This window comes from Triticum aestivum, chromosome 6B (genome assembly GCF_018294505.1).
Source record: "Triticum aestivum cultivar Chinese Spring chromosome 6B, IWGSC CS RefSeq v2.1, whole genome shotgun sequence".
Lineage (NCBI taxonomy): Eukaryota > Viridiplantae > Streptophyta > Magnoliopsida > Poales > Poaceae > Triticum > Triticum aestivum.
The window spans coordinates 328,893,193-328,912,965 of NC_057810.1; positions in this window are offsets into that span (position 1 = coordinate 328,893,193).

A 19,773-nucleotide genomic window follows, 5' to 3' on the forward strand; every position below is an offset into this window, starting at 1 on the left:
TAACAAAATCACGGCGCGGCACGTAAACAAGGGAAAAGCACACTCTGGAATTTTTTTTTCGCTTTTTTTTGCGCTCTCTTTTTTTTTGCGCTGCTTTTTTTTGCGCTCTCTTTTTTTTTGCGCTGCTTTTTTTTTGCGAAAAATCACTATAATGGCGAGTGTCTCAAAACTCTTCTTAGCTCAAACTGACAGGATGGGCATGAAATTTTTTCGACTAATTTTTTTTTTGACTGCCCGGACCCATAAACTGGAAACGGGTCAAAAAAAACTTCCTATAATGGCACCTGTCTCAAAACACTCAGAAACACCTAAAAATAGGATAGCTAGAAATTTTTTCGAAAAATGCGTTTTCGAAAATTTTTGGGCCTAAACGGAGCGTGGCTACCCGACTCGGATTTTTTTGACCAATTTTTTTTTTGCCGAAACCTACTCCGGCAAGGAAACACGAATCGGAATCTAGATGGATCTCGAAAACAAACCTAATATGACAAGAACTCGGATTGGTGGTGGATATATGGTGGTAGATGGCAGCGGTGGTGGTATATGACAGCTGTGGTGGTATATGGATACGGATTCGAAGCGGTGGCGGATAAGCGGTCGTGGTAGATGGCAGGGGTGATAATGATGGTGCGGCGGCGGCGTGACAACTTATGACCAGAACTCGAAACTCTAAAAGACTAGACTCTAAGACCAGCAACTAGACACGACGATGCAACCGCAAATTCAACAAAGCAAAACCCTAAAAAGATTATGCAAAGGCTCAGATTGGTTCGGATATGATGAACTAACCCTAATTTTTTTTGTGGCTTTTTCGTGGACTGTAGGTATGAAGAACAGACTCGATCTAAACTACGAAAAACTGTAAAATCTCACCGAGCAACCTGGAAATCTGATACCACTTGATAGAGGCAGAGGTGTCCCGTCTTTCGATGAGATGATGGATTTCGCTTTGGTGGAAGTCGACTTTGACGATCCGACTACGAACGTGCAAGGACGTCGCGCCTTAGCAATCGCTAAACCAACTCCGAGAGGTTATTGACCATGCCGGAGCACGATCAACCTGACCACGAGGGTCTGTTTCCTGCGAGCAAACGAAGAACAAGCAAGAAACTGAGATTGCAATCTGGATATTGCGAATATAAGATGAAAGCTTTATTGATCAAGGTGGGGTTCTGTGACGCCTTTGTCTGGTCGTTGAACACAAACGAAGTACGCGAAGTTGCAGCTATGGCGAACTTTTAATCTAAACAAAACCCAAAGTCTAAACGATGCCCTAAGGGCTGTATATATGGAGGAAGAGGGGGGAATTTCGTGGCCCTTGGTGGAGGGGTCCGAAATCAACCCTATCTCTTGTTTCCCCACACATACGGACTCTAAAAATAGCCTATACTTATGTATTTCGAAATTACATGGGCCTGGCCCAATAATAAGGTGACGCAGCACCTAAAATAGCCTCGGGACGAAATTTATGAAGTGGCATCTTGTATATTTCGTCCAAGGCTTCATGCACCCATTATGGTGGCTTCAAAGTCCTGAAATCATCACTTGTAACTCCGTTCTTGTTCCCCTTGCGCATGCCATCATCTCCATGCTTGTTCTTGCTCCAATGTTCATCCTTCTCCAAGCTAGGCCCTTCATTTGTAAGCAAAACAAATGTATCCAATTTAGGCAGCATCATATTCTCATGAACATTAGAATCATTACCAAGAAACGAAAGTACCTGGTAATTTAGTTGGCGTGCACGGGCTCTAGTAATTGGTCCAGTATGTATAGCAGCAGGGGCTGTGGGTGTAACAATTGTATTGATGTCCTCATCAGCATGTGAGCCCATTTTGATTTCTAACAACTTAACCTCTCACTACTGGAATCAGGGAATTTGCCATCAGCCAGTTCTTTGCCGTCAGCTATCAGAAAGCAGATGGCAAAGAACAAGATGATGGCAAACATATACTTTGCCATGTGCCAGTTCTTTGTCGTCCGCCAGCTAACGCAAAAGGTCCCAAAGGCAGACGGCAAAGAGCCCAGCTGGGCCCCACTGAACCCTGGGGCTAGTTAGGTCAGACAAACGGGTTCTTTGCCGTCTGCCGGCTCTTTGCCGTCTAACTTTGGGACCTTTGCCGTCCGCTGGTAGACGACAAAGAAAAGAACCTAATGGACGTCTGTTTCCCCCCATCTCGCTCTCTCTCCCACCTCTGTCTCTCTCCCCACCTCTCTGTCTCTCTCCGCACCTCTCACCCGCGCGGCTCCTAGGAGCCAGAGCCACCGCCGCCGCCCCCGGAGCCCTTCCCGCCGCCGCCCCCGGAGCCCTTCCCGCCGCCGGTCAACTCACCCGCCCCGCCCCCGGATCCAGGCTGTGGCGGCCGCCCCTCCCCATCGCCGGAGGAAGGCCGCGGGGCCCCTGCGTCACCCTCCGGACCCAAAGCCACTCCACCACCGCCCCCCCCCCCAAAGCCCTTCCCGACACCGGCCAGCTCGCCAGCCCCGCCACCCAGACCCAGGCCATGGCAGCCGCCCCGCCCCCGCCCCATTGCCGGAGCATGGCCGCGGGGCCCCGGCGTCTCCCCTCCCCCGCCGCCGGAGCTGCGCCACCCCGCCCCGCCACTGGAGCCATGCCGTGCCACCCCTCCCCGTGGCCTACCTCCACCAGCCCCCTTCTAACGGCCATCCTCCACCGGCCGACCTCACCGGAGCCAACCATGGCATTTTGGAAACTCTCCCAGAAATGAGAAGTGAAAAGACTACAACGGTCTGAATTGATATCTAGTGGAACACCATGAAGTGACACTCTTTGGGAAATATATAAGTCAGCGAGCTGACTAGAAGTGATACTTTCTGGAACAGGTAGGAAGTGGGCCACTTTGGAGAGACGATCAATGACTACGAAGATTGCATTATTCCCTCTTTTGGTCCTGGGAAAGCCGGTGATGAAGTCCATACCAACTTTATCCCATTTGCACTCAGGAATAGCTAAAGGCTGAAGAGTTCCATCAGGTCTCTGATGCTCTGCCTTAACGCGACGACAAACGTCACAGTTAGCAATGAACTGAGCAATTTCTCTTTTCATCCTAGTCCACCAGAACCTCTGGCGTAGGTCCTAATACATCTTAGTACTACCGGGATGAATCGTGAGAGGAGATTCAAGTGCCTCCTTAAGAATCAATTGTCTTAGATGCTGATTCTTGGGAACCACCAAGCGATTCTCAAAGAAAACAACACCTCAGTCATCCATAGAGAAACATCCACCAACTCCCTTCTTAATGTTTCTCTTGATGCGTGATACGTCTCCAACGTATCTATGATTTTTGATTGTTGCGTGCTATTATATTATCTGTTTTGGATGTTTAATGGGATTTATTATACAGTTTTATACTATTTTTGGGACTAACCTATTAACCGGAGGCCCAGTCCAAATTGCTTTTTTTTGCCTGTTTCAGTGTTTTGTAGAAAAGGAATATCAAACGGAGTCCAAACGGAATAGACCTTCGGGAGAGTGATTTTTGGAACAAACGTGATCCAGAGGACTTGGAGTGGACATCAAGAAAGAAGCGAGGAGGCCACGAGAAAGGGAGGCGCGCCTGCTCCCCTGGGCGCACCCCCACCCTCGTGGACCCCTCGCAGCTCCACCGACCTACTACTTCCTCCTATATATACCCATATATACCGAAAACATCCAAGAACACAATAGATTGGGAGTTCCGCCACTACAAGCCTATGTTGTCACCAAAAACCAATCGGGACCCTGTTCCGGCATCTTGGCGGAAGGGGATCCCTCATCGTTGACCATCTTCATCATCCCGGCGCTCTCCATGATGATGAGGGAGTAGTTCACCCTCGGAGCTGAGGGTATGTACCAGTAGCTATGTGTTTGATCTCTCTTTCTCTCGTGTTCTTGATTCGGCATGATCTTGATGTAACGCGAGATTTGTTATTATAGTTAGATCTTATGATGTTTCTCCCCCTCTACTCTCTTGTAATGGATTGAGTTTTCCCTTTGAAGTTATCTTATCGGATTGAGTCTTTAAGGATTTGAGAACACTTGATCTATGTCTTGCATGTGCTTATCTGTGGTGACAATGGGATATTCACGTGATCTACTTGATGTATGTTTTGATGATGAACTTGCGGGTTCAGTGGCCTTGTGAACTTATGCATAGGGGTTGTCACATGTTTTCATCTTGACTCTCCGGTAGAAACTTTGGGGCATTCTTTGAAGTACTTTGTGTTGGTTGAATAGATGAATCTGAGATTGTGTGATGCATATCATATAATCATGCCCGCGGATACTTGAGGTGACATTGGAGTATATAGGTGACATTAGGGTTTTGGTTGATTTGTGTCATAAGGTGTTATTCTAGTACGAACTCCGTGATAGATTGAACGGAAAGAATAGCTTCCTATTATTTTACTACGGACTATTGGATAGATCGATCAGAAAGGATAACTTTGAGGTGGTTTCTTCGTTTGTTCTCCGCTATTAGTGACTTTGGAGTTACTCTTTGTTGCATGTTGAGGGATAGTTATATGATCCAGTTATGTTATTATTGGTGAGAGAACTTGCACTAGTGAAAGTATGAACCTTAGGCCTTGTTTTCTATCATTGCAATACCATTTGTGCTCACTTTTAACATTAGTTACCTTGCTGTTTTTATTATTTCAGATTACAATAACCTATATGTACCATCCATATTGCACTTGTATCACCATCTCTTCGCCGAACTAGTGCACCTATAAAATTTAACATTGTATTGGGTGTGTTGGGGTCACAAGAGACTCTTTGTTATTTGGTTGTAGGGTTGTTTGAGAGATACCATCTTCATCCTACACCTCCCACAGATTGATAAACCTTAGGTCATCCACTTGAGGGAAATTTTCTATTGTCCGACAAACCTCTGCACTTGGAGGCCCAACAACGTCTACAAGGATAAGGTTGCGTAGTAGACATCAAGCTCTTTTCTGGCCCCGTTGCCGGGGAGGTGAGTGCTTGAAGGTATATCTTTAGATCTTGCAATCGAATCTTTTAGTTTCTTGTTTTATCACTAGTTTAGTTTATAAAAGAAAACTACAAAAAAATGGAATTAAGGGTGCCTCATATGCTTCATCTTTTTAATGTCTTTCATGAAAATGATGGGAAGGAAAATTGTGCTCAAGTGCTAGAAGAAGAATTACATAGAATGCTTGGCATAAAATATGTGAATGATGTGCATGATTGCAATGTTGTTAGTATGAATTCTTTGAATACCTATGATGCTAATGATATGCAAAGCCACAAGCTTGGGGATGCTATGTTTGATGAAGATGATATTTTTTGTCCCCCAAGTTTTGATGAGCAAATTTATTATGGTAAAAGCATGCCTCCTATTTATGATGATTATTGTGATGACATGTATGCCATAAAGAATAAACATAACCATGAAACTTGTCATCATGATTTTAATTTTCAATTGGATTATGCTTCACATGATAGTTATTTTGTTGAGTTTGCTCCCACTACTATTGATGAGAATAAATTTGCTTATGTGGAGAGTAGTAAAATTTATATGCAAGTAGATCATGAAAATAATGCTTTATGTGATGGTTATATTGTTGAATTCATTCATGATGCTACTGAAAATTATTATGTGGGAGGAATATATGCTTGTAGGAGTTGCAATGATATCAAGTTTCCTCTCTATGTGCTTAAAGTTTTAAAGTTATGCTTGTTGTTGATTATTATTCCCATAAGTTGTTTGCTCATAAAATCCCTATGCATAGGAAGTGGGTTAGACTTAAATGTGTTACTAATATTCTTCATGAAGCTCTCTTTATGTTTCAGTTCTTATCTTTTATGCGAGCATCATTGAAATCATTATGCCTAGCTAAAAGGCATTAAAGAAAAGCGCTTGTTGGGAGACAAGCAATATTTACCTTTACTGTTTTTGTGTGTTCACATGATTATGCTACTGTAGTAATCATTTTTTATGGATTTTGTTTCAATAAAGTGCCAAGTAAGACCTTTAGGATAGCTTACGGTGATAATTGTGTTGATCCTGCTGAAAATCAGAAACTTTTGCACACAGTAACTTAGTTTTGATAATTCACAGCAACATGATTTTGATCTGATTCTTTTTTTCTGTATTGGTAAACAAATTGCTCAGGTTTTCCTAATTTAGTATAATATTGGAGTTAGAGAAGTATTCGAATGATACAGATTACTACAGACTGTTCTGTTTTTGACAGATTCTGTTTCATTGTGTTGTTTGCTTATTTTGATGAACCTATGAGTAGTATAGGAGGGTATGAACCATAGAGAAGTTGGAATACAGTAGATATTACACCAATATGAATTTGGAATGAGTTCACAGCAGTACCTAAGTGGTGGTTTATTTTCTTATACTAACGAAGCTTACGAGTTTTCTGTTGAGTTTTCTGTTGTGAAGTTTTCAAGTTTTGGGTAAAGATTCGATGGACTATGGAATAAGGAGTGGGAAGAGCCTAAGCTTGGGGATGCCCAAGGCACCCCAAGGTAATATTCAAGGATAACCAACAACCTAAGCTTGGGGATGCCCCGGATTGGATCCCCTCTTTCGTCTTCGTTCATCGGTAACTTTACTTGGAGTTATATTTTTATTCACCACATGATATGTGTTTTGCTTGGAGCGTCATTTTATTTTCTGTTGTTTTGCTTGCTGTTTGAATAAAATACAAAGATCTGAAATTCTTAAATGTTAGAGAGTCTTCACATAGTTACATAATTATTCGACTACTCATTGATCTTCACTTATATCTTTTGGAGTAGTTTGTCATTTGATCTAGTGCTTCACTTATACCCTTTTATAGCACGGTGGTGGTTTTATTTTGAAGAAATGGATGAACTCTCATGCTTCACTTATATTATTTTGAGAGTCTTTTAGAACAACATGTTAATTTTCTTTGGTTATGAATTTAGTCCTAATATGATGGGCATCCACGAGGGATATAATAAAAACTTTCATATAAAGTGCATTGAATACTACGAGAAGTTTGATTCTTTATGATTGTTTTGAGATATGAAGATGGTGATATTAGAGTCATGATAGTGGAGTAGTTGTGAATTTGACGAATACTTGTGTTAAAAGTTTGTGATTCACGTAGCATGCACGTATGGTGAACCGTTATGTGATGAAGTTGGAGCATGATTTATTTATTGATTGTCTTCCTTATGTGTGGAGGTCGGGATCAAGCGATGGTTAACTCCTACCAACCCTTCCCCTAGGAGCATGCGTGTAGTACTTTGTTTTGATAACTTCTAGATTTTTGCAATAAGTATGTGAGTTCTTCATGACAAATGTTGAGTCCATGGATTATACGCACTCTCACCCTTCCACCATTGCTAGCCTCTCTTATGCCGCGCAACTTTCGCCGGTACCATACACCCACCATATACTTCCTCAAAACAGCCACCATACCTACCTATTATGGCATTTCCATCGTCATTCCGAGATATATTGCCATGCAAATTTCCACCGTTCCGTTTATTATGACACGCTCCATCATTGTCATATTGCTTTGCATGATCATGTAGTTGACATCGTATTTGTGGCAAAGCCACCATACATAATTTTTTCATACATGTCACTCTTGATTCATTGCACATCTCGGTACATCGCCAGAGGCATTCATATAGAGTCATATTTTGTTCTAAGTATCGAGTTGTAATTCTTGAGTTGTAAGTAAATAAAAGTGTGATGATCATCATTATTAGAGCATTGTCCCATGTGACGAAAGGATGATGGAAGAAATGATTCCCTCACAAGTAGGGACGAGTCTCCGGACTTTATGGAAAATAAAAGAGGCCAAAGAAGCCCAAATAAAAAAAGAGGCCAAAGAAGCCCACAAAAAAATGAGAGAAAAAGAGAGAAGGGACAATGTAACTATCCTTTTACCACACTTGTGCTTCAAAGTAGCACCATGATCTTCATGATAGAGAGTCTCCTATGTTTTCACCTTCATATGCTAGTGGGAATTTTTCATTATAGAACTTGGCTTGTATATTCCAATGATGGGCTTCCTCAAATTGCCCTAGGTCTTCATGAGCAAGCGAGTTGGATGCACACCCACTTAGTTTCTTTTTGAGCTTTCATACACTTATAGCTCTAGTGCATCTGTTGCATGGCAATCCCTACTCACTCACATTGATATCTATTGATGGGCATCTCCATAGCCCATTGACACGCCTAGTTGATGTGAGACTATCTTCCTCCTTTTTTTCTTCTCCACAACCACCATATTCTATTCCACCTATAGTGCTATGTCCATGGCTCACGCTCATGTATTGCGTGAAGCATGAAAAAGTTTGAGAATACTAAAGTATGAAACAATTGCTTGGCTGAAACCGGGGTTGTGCATGATTTAAATATTTTGTGTGTTGAAGATAGAGCATAGCCAGACTATATGATTTTGTAGGGATAGCTTTCTTTGGCCATGATATTTTGAGAAGACATGACTGCTTGGTTAGCATGCTTGAAGTATTACTATTTTTATGTCAATATGAAACTTTTGTCTTGAATATTTCGAATCTGAACATTCATGCCACAATAAAGAAAATTACATTGAGAATTATAGGTAGCATTCCCCATCAAAAATTCTATTTTTATCATTTACCTACTCGAGGACGAGCAGGAATTAAGCTTGGGGATGCTCGATACGTCTCCAACGTATCTATGATTTTTGATTGTTCCATGCTATTATATTATCTGTTTTGGATGTTTAATGGGCTTTATTATACACTTTTATACTATTTTTGGGACTAACCTATTAACCGGGGGCCCAGTCCAAATTGCTGTTTTATGCCTGTTTTAGTGTTTCGCAGAAAAGGAATATCAAAAGAGTCCAAACGGAAAGAAACCTTCGGGAGAGTGATTTTTGGAACAAACGTGATCCAGAGGACTTGGAGTGGACGTCAAGAAATAAGCGACGAGGCCACGAGGCAGGGAGGCACGCCTGCCCCCCTGGGCGCGCCCCCCACCCTCATGGGGCCCTCACAGCTCCACCGACCTACTTCTTCCTCATATATATACCCATATACCCCGAAAACATCCAGGAACACAATAGAACGGGAGTTCCGCCGCCGCAAGCCTCTGGAGTCACATAAAACCAATCGGGGCCCTGTTTCGGCACCCTGCCGGAGGGGGATCCCTCACCGGTGGCCATCTTCATCATCCCGGCGCTCTCCATGATGAGGAGGGAGTAGTTCACCCTCGGGGCTGAGGGTATGTACCAGTAGCTATGTGTTTAATCTCTCTCTCTCTCTCTCTCTCGTGTTCTTGATTCGGCACGATCTTGATGTACCGCGAGCTTTGCTATTATAGTTGGATCTTATGATGTTTGTCCCCCCTCTACTATCTTGTAATGGATTGAGTTTTCCCTTTGAATTTCTCTTATCGGATTGAATCTTTAAGGATTTCAGAACACTTGATGTATGTCTTGCATGTGCTTATCTGTGGTGACAATGGGATATTCACGTGATCTACTTGATGTATGTTTTGGTGATCAACTTGCGGGTTCTGTGACCTTGTGAACTTATGCATAGGGGTTGGCACACGCTTTCGTCTTAACTCGCCGGTAGAAACTTTGGGGCACTCTTTGAAGTTCTATGTGTTGGTTGAATAGATGAATCTGAGATTGTGTGATGCATATCGTATAATCATGCCCACGGATACTTGAGGTGACAATGGAGTATCTAGGTGACATTAGGGTTTTGGTTGATTTGTGTCTTAAGGTGTTATTCTAGTATGAACTCTATGATAGATTGAACGGAAAGAATAGCTTCATGTTATTTTACTACGGACTCTTGAATAGATAGAATAGAAAGGATAACTTTGAGGTGGTTTCGTACCCTACCATAATCTCTTCGTTTGTTCTCCGCTATTAGTGGCTTTGGAGTGACTCTTTGTTGCATGTTGAGGGATTGTTATATGATCTATCTATGTTATTATTGTTGAGAGAACTTGCACTAGTGAAAGTATGAACCCTAGGCCTTATTTCCTAGCATTCCAATACCGTTTACGCTCAGTTTTACCACTTGTTACCTTGCTGTTTTATATTTTCAGATTACAAATACTCATATCTACCATCCATGTTGCACTTGTATCACCATCTCTTCGCCGAACTAGTGCACCTATACAATTTACCATTGTATTGGGTGTGTTGGGGACACAAGAGACTGTTTGTTATTTGGTTTCAGCGTTGTTTGAGAGAGACCATCTTCATCCTACAACTCCCACGGATTGATAAACCTTAGGTCATCCACTTGAGTGAAATTTTCTATTGTCCTACAAACCTCGGCACTTGGAGGTCCAACAACGTCTACAAGGAGAAGGGTTGCGTAGTAGACATCAATGCGGATGACACCCCTATCAAACTTCTGGTCAGCAATGATCTGATCCTCGAGTGTAGGTTTCGCCACCAAGGTAGAAAGGAATCCATGAGGAGCAATGTGAAGGTTCAGCATACAGAATTCCTCATGGAGAAGTGGTTGGCCCTGCTGCAACATGATATTATTGCAATAGGATTTACGGCTTAGTGCATCATCCATAACATTGGCTTTGCCTAGAGTGTAGGTAATCCCTAGATCATAATCTGAGATCACCTCCAACCAACGTCTTTGCCTAAGGTTCAGATTTGGTTGGGTGAAGATATACTTGAGACTCTGGTGATCGGTGTAGATCTCGCAACGTTTACCAAGAAGGCGATGTCGCCAGGTCTTGAGTGCATAGACTACGGCTGACTTTGCACGCATGCTTATTCCTCGTTAATGACTTTGCACGCATGCTGAATCTCATCAGGCACCATATTTCATCATGCATTTCAAATTCTTCATATTATATATCAAATGCGTGTATGAATTACAAGATATAGGGGGAGATCTCCAAGATTCAACTCTTCAAATGTGCATTGCCTCAAAAGCAAATTCCTCACTATGCACATCTTCAGGGGGAGTTCCTCTATATCTTGCAATCAAATTCCTCAAAATCAGTGTATACACTTCATATGTTTATCCCCGTTGAACACTTAACCTATGTTATCATCAATCACCAAAAAGGGGGAGATTGTAAGTGCATCTAGTGCCCCTTAGTGATTTTGGTGTATTGAAGACTTATAGGTTAAGCGACTAATGCGTTTGTGGGTATACACAGGTCTATAAGTCTATGAGGAGTTTGATATTTACAGAGAAAGTCGACCCCTAAAAATGAAGTTCTTCATCTGAAGACTTTGATATTCTGAAGACTTTCTGAAGACTTTGAAAGTGAAGAAATTGGTGTGACCTTGAAGACTTGGTATTCATTTGAGGAACATGAAGCGTGAAGAATTTTGTTTTCGTAGTTTCATTTTCTCCTTCTTGAGTCATAGGAAACACCGTACTGTTAAAGGGGGTCGAGGAAATACTAAGGAAAAATTTCCATGTGATGCTCAACTCAAAATCCTATGCCTACCAATCCCTTCGAGTGAAGCCTTTGGAAATCTCATACAGTTCAGTCACTTTCTTCAGTGACAGAGACGAAGTTCTTCTGGTTACTGATGAATTTGTTCTGACTTAGGAGTTAGGAATTCGCCAGTGCGGATTACCTACACAGCGAGGAACATGATAGCCCTGAGGAATTTGAGAGTCAAATTTCCGACCGTTGCTGTGCTGCGTGCCAGCTGTCCCAAAATATCTTATCCACCTAACGGTCATATCATTGAGGGGCATCTATGTCTTATCATGTCGGGTTGCTCCCTAGGCTATAAATAGCCGCCCCCTACAACCGCTAGCTGGTTGGCTGCTCCGAGAGAACTTGACACTTGTCATTTGAGAGCAACCCATCCTCCGAGGACTTTGAGCAAAAATCATCAAGTGAGGAAAATCCCAAACCCAAACACCTACAAACCCCAAACTGATTGAGCATCACTGAAGAAATTGATCCTGCGTGGATCCGACGCTTGTTACCTTTGAAGACTGTGCTTCTTCCAGACGGTTAGGCGTCAAGGTCTAGAGCATCCAAGAGGAATTGTGGATCGCCGAGTGACCAAGTCTATGAAGGTTTGGAAGTCGCCTGAAGACTTACCACGAGTGATTGGACGGGATTTGTGTGATCTTAGTTCAAGGAGAATACGGTGAGGACTGGGTGTCCTGAGCTGCGTGCTCAGAGACTGGGTGTCCGGGACTGCGTGTCCTCGAGTTTAAATACTCAGCCGCTCCAACCAGACGTACAACTGAGACAGCAGTTGGAACTGGTCTACCAAATCATTGTCTTCACCAACCTAACTGGTTCTATTTCCTCAACCCTTTCATTTCCTCATTACTGTGTTGACTGTTTGTTCATATCTGTGTTTGAAGACTTTGACTGAAGACTTTCTCAATTTCCTCAGTTCAATTTCTTCAGTCTGTTTGTCTTCATCTTGTGTTATCCTGTGATTACGCTTTCTGTACTCTGTGCTAGTCTTCATTTCATCATGATGACCATGCTTGTATTCTGTTATGCTTACTTCTGAGTACTTATTCCACTGCTAATAGTTCTTCGCTAAGGAATTTCCTCACCGGCAAATTCCTCAGTGAAGAATTCAAAAAAAATTGCCTATTCACCCCCCTCTAGTCGACATAACGCACTTTCAATTGGTATCAGAGCAAGGTACTCCCCTGTTCTGTGTGATTTTGGTTTAACCGCTTGGAGTTTTAGTTATGTCAACCGCAGGTATGATCAAGGTCTCGGCTGGGTGTCCTACCTTTGATGGGACGTACTACCCCTACTAGAAAAACAAGATGCGAATGCATCTCGAGGCAATTGACAACGATCTCTGGTATGTTGTGGAAAATGGTGTTCCCTCTGTTTCACCCTCACTGAACGCTACCGATGTGAAGAGATTCAAGCAACTCGATTCTCAAGCGAAGAATATCATATGTGGACATCTGAGTAAAGGACAGTATGGAAGAGTGAGTGCTTTGGAAACTGCTAAGCTTATCTGGGATAGGCTGTCCAAAGTAAATGAAGGAGTCTCAACTCAGCGTGACTCTCGAGTTGATGTTCTTCGGAATCTCTTCAACCGCTTCAAAAGACTCGACAATGAAAATGTCCAACAAACCTTTGATCGCCTCACTGACATCTCAAATGAGCTTCAAGCCCTCGGTGCCACTGACATCACTGACCATGAGGTGGTGAAGAAACTGTTGAGATCGCTTGATTCCTCATTTGATACTCTGGGTCTGATGATACAAGAACGGGCTGACTACAAGTCTCTTGATCCTGCCGATATCCTCGAAAGGCTAAATACTCACGAGTTCCAGCTTGCTGAAAAGAGAGATCTCTATGGTTCGAGCTATGGAAAACCACGTGCCCTGATGGCCAAGGTTGTGTCTGAGTCTGAATGTGAGGACTCTGGTAGTAGCCTTGGTGATCCTGAAGAACTGAGCCAGGAGCTAGCACTGCTCGTGAAGAAATTCCAGAAGTTCTCAAGACATGGTCGCTTTGGAAAATCCTCAAGAAGTAGTGATTCCTCATCAAGTGACTATAAGAGAAGGCTGTGCCACAAATGCAAGAAACCTGGTCATTATATTCAAGATTGTCCTCAGTGGGAAAAGGAATTGAAGAAGAAGAAATACAAGGATTACAGTTCTGATGATGCGAAGAAGAAGAAGAAATCGTCAAAATCTTCGTCATCAAAATCCTCGAAGTCTTCATCTCACAAGAAGAGCAGCTCCAAGAAGGCTCGGGCATTCATTGGCAAGGAAATGGACTCTGAAGCTGAATCTGAGGAACATGAGGAAGAGGAGGCGTCTGAAGAATCCAAATCTGGTGTGGCGAGTCTGGCCTTCGCTACTGCTTTCGTTAGCAAGTCCATCTTCAATCTGAAGAAACTGACCCCACCGACAAGCCTGATGAAGATAATGATGATTACGCTCCCACCTATTGCTTCATGGCAAAAGGTGCAAAGGTACTCAAATATACCTCCTCTAAATCTAGTGAAAATGAATCTGATGAGAATCTCAAGCCCAGCTACTCTAAACTTGCAAAGATTGCTGTAAAACAACAAAGGGCTTTTGAAAAGGTTCAAAACATGCTACATAAGAGTGATGATATGTTAGGTGAAGAAATGGATCGCACTAAAGCCCTGACTGAAAATCTTCAGAGACTTCAGTCTAGGTTTGATAACCTTCAAAGTCATCATAACACTCTCTTATCTGATCATGAGAAACTTTCTTATGAATTTCTTCAAAGAAAGCAAGATCTTGAGAAGCTAAGAGTGAGTTATGAAGATCTTCAGAAGGAGCGCGATTCATTACTTGCTCAACAAATCAGCACTTCTCAGGAAGAATTTGTTCCTCCATGCTTAAAATGCATTGAACGTGAATCTGCTAATTCTTCACCTGAATGTTCAAATGCTTCAACTATTACAAATTCTTCACCTGCCTCTACTATCACTAATACGTCATCTGAGGACATTGCTAGTATCACTGACAATGCAGGGCTGAAGGAATTGTACACGACAGGCATGTACAAAAGCCTCAAAGGGCATCAGATTCTCTGTGATGTGCTCAAAAAGCAGATCCTCAACAGAAACCCTAGGAAAGAGGGTATTGCCTTTGAGAGGAAACTTAATGCTGATGGAACATATTGGAAGCCTGAGAAGTACCCCAAAACCTCATGGGTTGCTGCAAAGGGACCTCTAGTTGATCCATCCATGTTATCTGGCTTTACATGTGAATCTCCTCATTCTTCTGATGAGTCATTTGACTCCAACTATAAACTGTTCAAAAATCAGAATGGTGAAGTATTGGCTAGATATGTTGGGACTAACTGCAGGAACGGTTCCCCTATGAAGAAAATCTGGGTTCCCAAAAGTTATGTTGAAAGTCTTCAGTTGAATGTCCTCATGACACCACCTGTGAAGAATAGGAACCCCAGATCAAACTCTTCATATGGACCTAATTCTTCATATGGATCCAAGTCCTCATATGGACCAAATTCCTCACGTGGATCAAATTCCTCAAATGGATCAAAGTCCTCATATGACTATCATCGTGCTAATAACTCTGTTTCGCAGGGTAGAGCTAAGGGCTACGAATATGCACATTATTCTTCAAATCATTATGTTCATAAGTCCTCGAAGAATTTCTCTGCTTATTCATATGCTTACCCTAACCCCTCTTATGTGAAACGAAATGGTTTGGCTTCTATGCCACCATTCTCGTATGGTGCTCGCAGAGTGATGAACTCTTTGCCACCCCTTCAGATGTGGGTGGTGAAGAAAAATAACTAATCTCTTATGTAGGGTCAGGTCTCCAGACGTGCCTTAACGTCTGAAGAATTTGCTGGGGACCTGACAAAATTGCCTTAAAGGACGCAGGCTAACCATGATGAAATGAACTTTCATTTCACACGTCCTCATACTGCTATATCTGTTTACTGCTTGCTGAAATTCATCTGATGAACTTAATATCATATTCTTCACTGATGAAGCATATGAGATTGTAAGTTACACTAATTCATCTGCAGGATGATCAACCCAGAACCACTGAATGGGTCCTCGATAGTGGATGTACAAATCACATGACTGGTGACAAGGATCTTTTGATGGATGCTCCCTTATCACCGTCACATCTGAAGCATATCATCTTTGCTGACAAAGGCAAAAGTCAGGTATTGGGTCTTGGTAAGGTTGCGATCTCTAAGGATAAACACATGGACAAAGTCATGCTTGTTGAGTCCTTAGGATACAACCTCATGTCAGTCTCAATGCTTTGTGATCTTGATATGGTTGTTGTCTTTGGCAAGTATCGCTGTGTCGTGATTATGGAAGCTGGCAATTCCAAAGTCTTCGAAGGCTTTAGGAGAGGAGATTTGTATATTGTTGATTTCTCTACAGGACCACAACCAGCCGTGTGTCTACTTGCAAAAGCTTCAGAAGGCTGGCTATGGCATCGATGACTTGGTCACGTAGGCATGAGGAATTTGCACACGCTTGCAAAGAAGAAGCATGTCATTGGCATTGAGAATGTCAAATTCCTTAAGGATCAGTTATGCGGAGCCTGTGAAGCTGGAAAAATGACCAAAGCCAAGCATCCAGCAAAGACTATCATGACCACTACTCGTCCATTCGAATTGCTTCACATGGACCTCTTCGGACCTAATCATTACTCAGCAGTCACTAATGCTGCATCTCTATATGGTTTTGTCATTGTTGATGATTACTCTCGATATACATGGGTACACATTGTTACTTACAAACATGAAGTGCAGGAAGTCTTCAAATGATTTTCCTCGAGGGCTTCAACCAACTTTGGTGTGAAGATCAAGCACATCAGAAGTGACAATGGAACTGAGTTCAAGAATTCCGGTCTTGATGACTATCTTGATGAACTTGGTATTACTCATGAGTTATCTGCTCCTTATACTCCTCAGCAAAATGGCGTCGTGGAGCGCAAGAACAGAACTCTTGTTGAGATGGCTCGCACTATGCTTGATGAATACAAAATGCCTGGTTGTTTTTGGATTGATGCAATTGATACTGCGTGCCACATCATCAACAGAGTATATCTTCACAAATTCTTCAAGAAGACGGCCTATGAACTCCTCACTGACAAGAAACCCAATGTGAGTTATTTCAAAGTCTTCGGTGCTAAATGTTGGATTAGAGATCCTCACCACAATTCTAAATTCGCACCGAAAGCACATGAAGGTTTTATGCTTGGTTACGGAAAGGACTCGCACACCTATAGAGTCTTCAACATCGCTCTTCACAAGATTGTTGAAACTGTAGATGTGCGGTTCGATGAAACTAATGGCTCGCAAAGAGAGCACCTACCTTCTGTGTTAGATGAACCAGCACCTGAGGATTCTATCAAGTTCAAGGCAACTGAGGATGTCATTCCTACTGAAGAACTTGCTGAAGAATTCATTCCAGTACGCGAAGAACGTCGAGCTGACGCACCTGAAGATAATGATGAAGAAAATGGTGCTGAGGAAAATGATCAAATACCTCGACGACAACCAGCTCATCCCCGCGTTGCAAAAGAAGTACAAGTTGACAGGATCATCGATGATATTGAAGCGCCAGGTCCTCTCACACGCTCAAAAGCTTCACATTTATCTAACTTTTGTGGGCACTATGCTTTTGTCTCTATCACAGAGCCCACTAAGGTAGATGAAGCATTTTTGGAGCCGGAGTGGATTCAGGCTATGCAAGAAGAACTACATCAGTTCGAGCTCAACAATGTCTGGGAACTGGTCAAACGTCCAGATCCTCACAAGCATAATATCATTGGCACAAAGTGGATCTACCGCAACAAGCAAGATGAAAATGGCCTTGTGGTAAGGAATAAGGCACGACTGGTAGCTCAAGGCTACACACAGGTTGAAGGAATTGATTTCGATGAAACTTTTGCACCTGTTGCTAGACTTGAGGCTATTCGCATATTACTTGCTTACGTTAATCATCATGATATCATCTTATATCAAATGGATGTGAAAAGTGCATTCCTCAATGGTAAGCTTGAGGAAGAAGTATATGTTGCTCAACCCCCAGGTTTTGAAGATCCAAAGAATCCTAACAAAGTCTTCAAACTTAATAAGGCCCTCTATGGCCTCAAGCAAGCCCCTCGGGCGTGGTATGATACATTGAAGGAATTCTTCGTGAAGAATGGCTTCACACCCGGTTCACTCTACCCTACTCTCTTTACTAAATCTTATGATGGTGAACTGTTTGTGTGCCAAATATATGTTGATGATATTATCTTTGGCTGTACTGACCAACGTTATAGTGATGAATTTGCCTATATGATGAGTGAAGAATATCAAATGTCTATGATGGGAGAGTTGAAATTCTTTTTAGGTCTTCAAATTCGTCAATAGCGCAATGGCATATTCATATCTCAGGAGAAATACCTCAAAGATGTACTGAGGAAATTCAGCATGCAAGATTGCAAAGGCGTCAAAATTCCTATGCCCACAAAAGGCCATCTATGCACTGATGAAAATGGTATTGACTTCGATCACAAGGTATACCGCTCCATGATTGGTTCTTTATTGTACTTATGTGCATCTAGGCCAGATATAATGCTTAGTGTTTGCATGTGTGCCCGATTTCAAGCTGCATCGAAGGAATCACACCATAAGGCTGTGAAGCATATTCTTCGATATCTAGCTCACACACAAACACTAGGATTATGGTACCCCAAGGGCTCTGTTTTTGATCTCATTGGATATTCTGACTCTGACTATGCTGGTGATCGTGTGGACCGCAAGTCAACTTCTGGCACTTGTCATTTCCTCGGACGATCTTTGGTTTGTTGGTCCTCGAAGAAACAGAACTGCGTATCACTGTCTACTGCGGAAGCTGAATACATTGCTGCTGGCTCTTGCTGTGCTCAAGTGCTTTGGATGAAGCAAACACTCAAGGACTATGATGTCAACGTGAAGAATGTGCCTCTCCTCTGCGACAATGAGAGTGCCATCAAGATTGCTCACAACCCAGTTCAGCACTCGAAGACAAAGCACATTCAAATTCGTCATCATTTTCTTCGTGATCATGTGTTGAAGGGCGACATCTCCATCGAGCACGTGAAGACTGAAGAACAGCTAGCTGATATCTTCACTAAGCCCTTGGATGAGAAGAGATTTAGCAAGTTGCGGTGTGAGCTAAATATCTTAGAATCTTCGAATGTTCTTTGAAAAAGACACTCATCCTAACACTTATGCAAAATTGATGACTTAGATGTGCAACACATGAAGAAACGTTTTTCTTCAATCAATGAAGAATAACACTCTAAGTGTGAAGAAATTAATGAAGAATTTGATTCTCAGAACCCTACGACAATTGTACGCGGTGTCTGAAATCATCATTCTAATACGGTGGGTCACGCCACCACAAAAAGTTGAAAATCTTCAATTTGAGTTTTTCCTCAGTTTTGAAAGTCTTCAGTTTTTCAAATTCTTCAACTTTGCAAAATCTTCACTGTTCCCGTCGTTTTTCTTCATTGGCTATATACATATATGAGTTTATGTCCTCTACAGCATTCACTTATAGCTATTTCTTCAAGTTGTTTTTCTGCTAAGTGAATGTGATCGGACCCTTCCCCCTCTATGCTATACTCAACCCAATCTATTCACAAATTCTTCATGTGCGTTCTATTTGAAACTTGTTCAAAATATTCACAGTGTCCTTGTCAGCTAAAGAAATTGCGAACGAAACTTCAACTTCTTCGGCTGCGAAGAAAATGAAGTCAATGACCAGCTCACTCGAAAATCCAATTGATGATGTTCCAATTTCCTCCATGCCATCAAAGGACCTTGTTCCTTTTGGAGAAGACTATGAGATCCCCATCGGATCTGATGAAGAACATCATTCTGCTGCTTCGTCAGAGCAGATTGATGAAGAAATTGAAGTGGACGCAATCCCTTCAATGCCAGTCATTTCCTCACCTATGCCTCAGTTCACAGCTGAAGAGGCTGGTGTTGAGGAAATTGAAGATGAAGATGTGGATATAGGATGCACCACACCTGTGATGAATGATGACTTTTGGGAAAGTCAGCATCCCAATACTCCTCTCTTCACCCCGCTCCAACAGATTCCTCAGTCCCCTGCACCAACAGTTCAAATGGGCTCTGAAGAAACTCAACCCACTCTCTCTGTGCATGAAGAAATTCCAGCCACTAGTGCTGATGAACCTGCTGCTGCTGATCCTCAGACTGCACCTGTTGAGGAACAAGAAATTCCTCAGCCTGAAGAACCTGAGCTCGCGATTCCTGAGGTGGTGATGCAACTCACTGACATCCCTCTGCC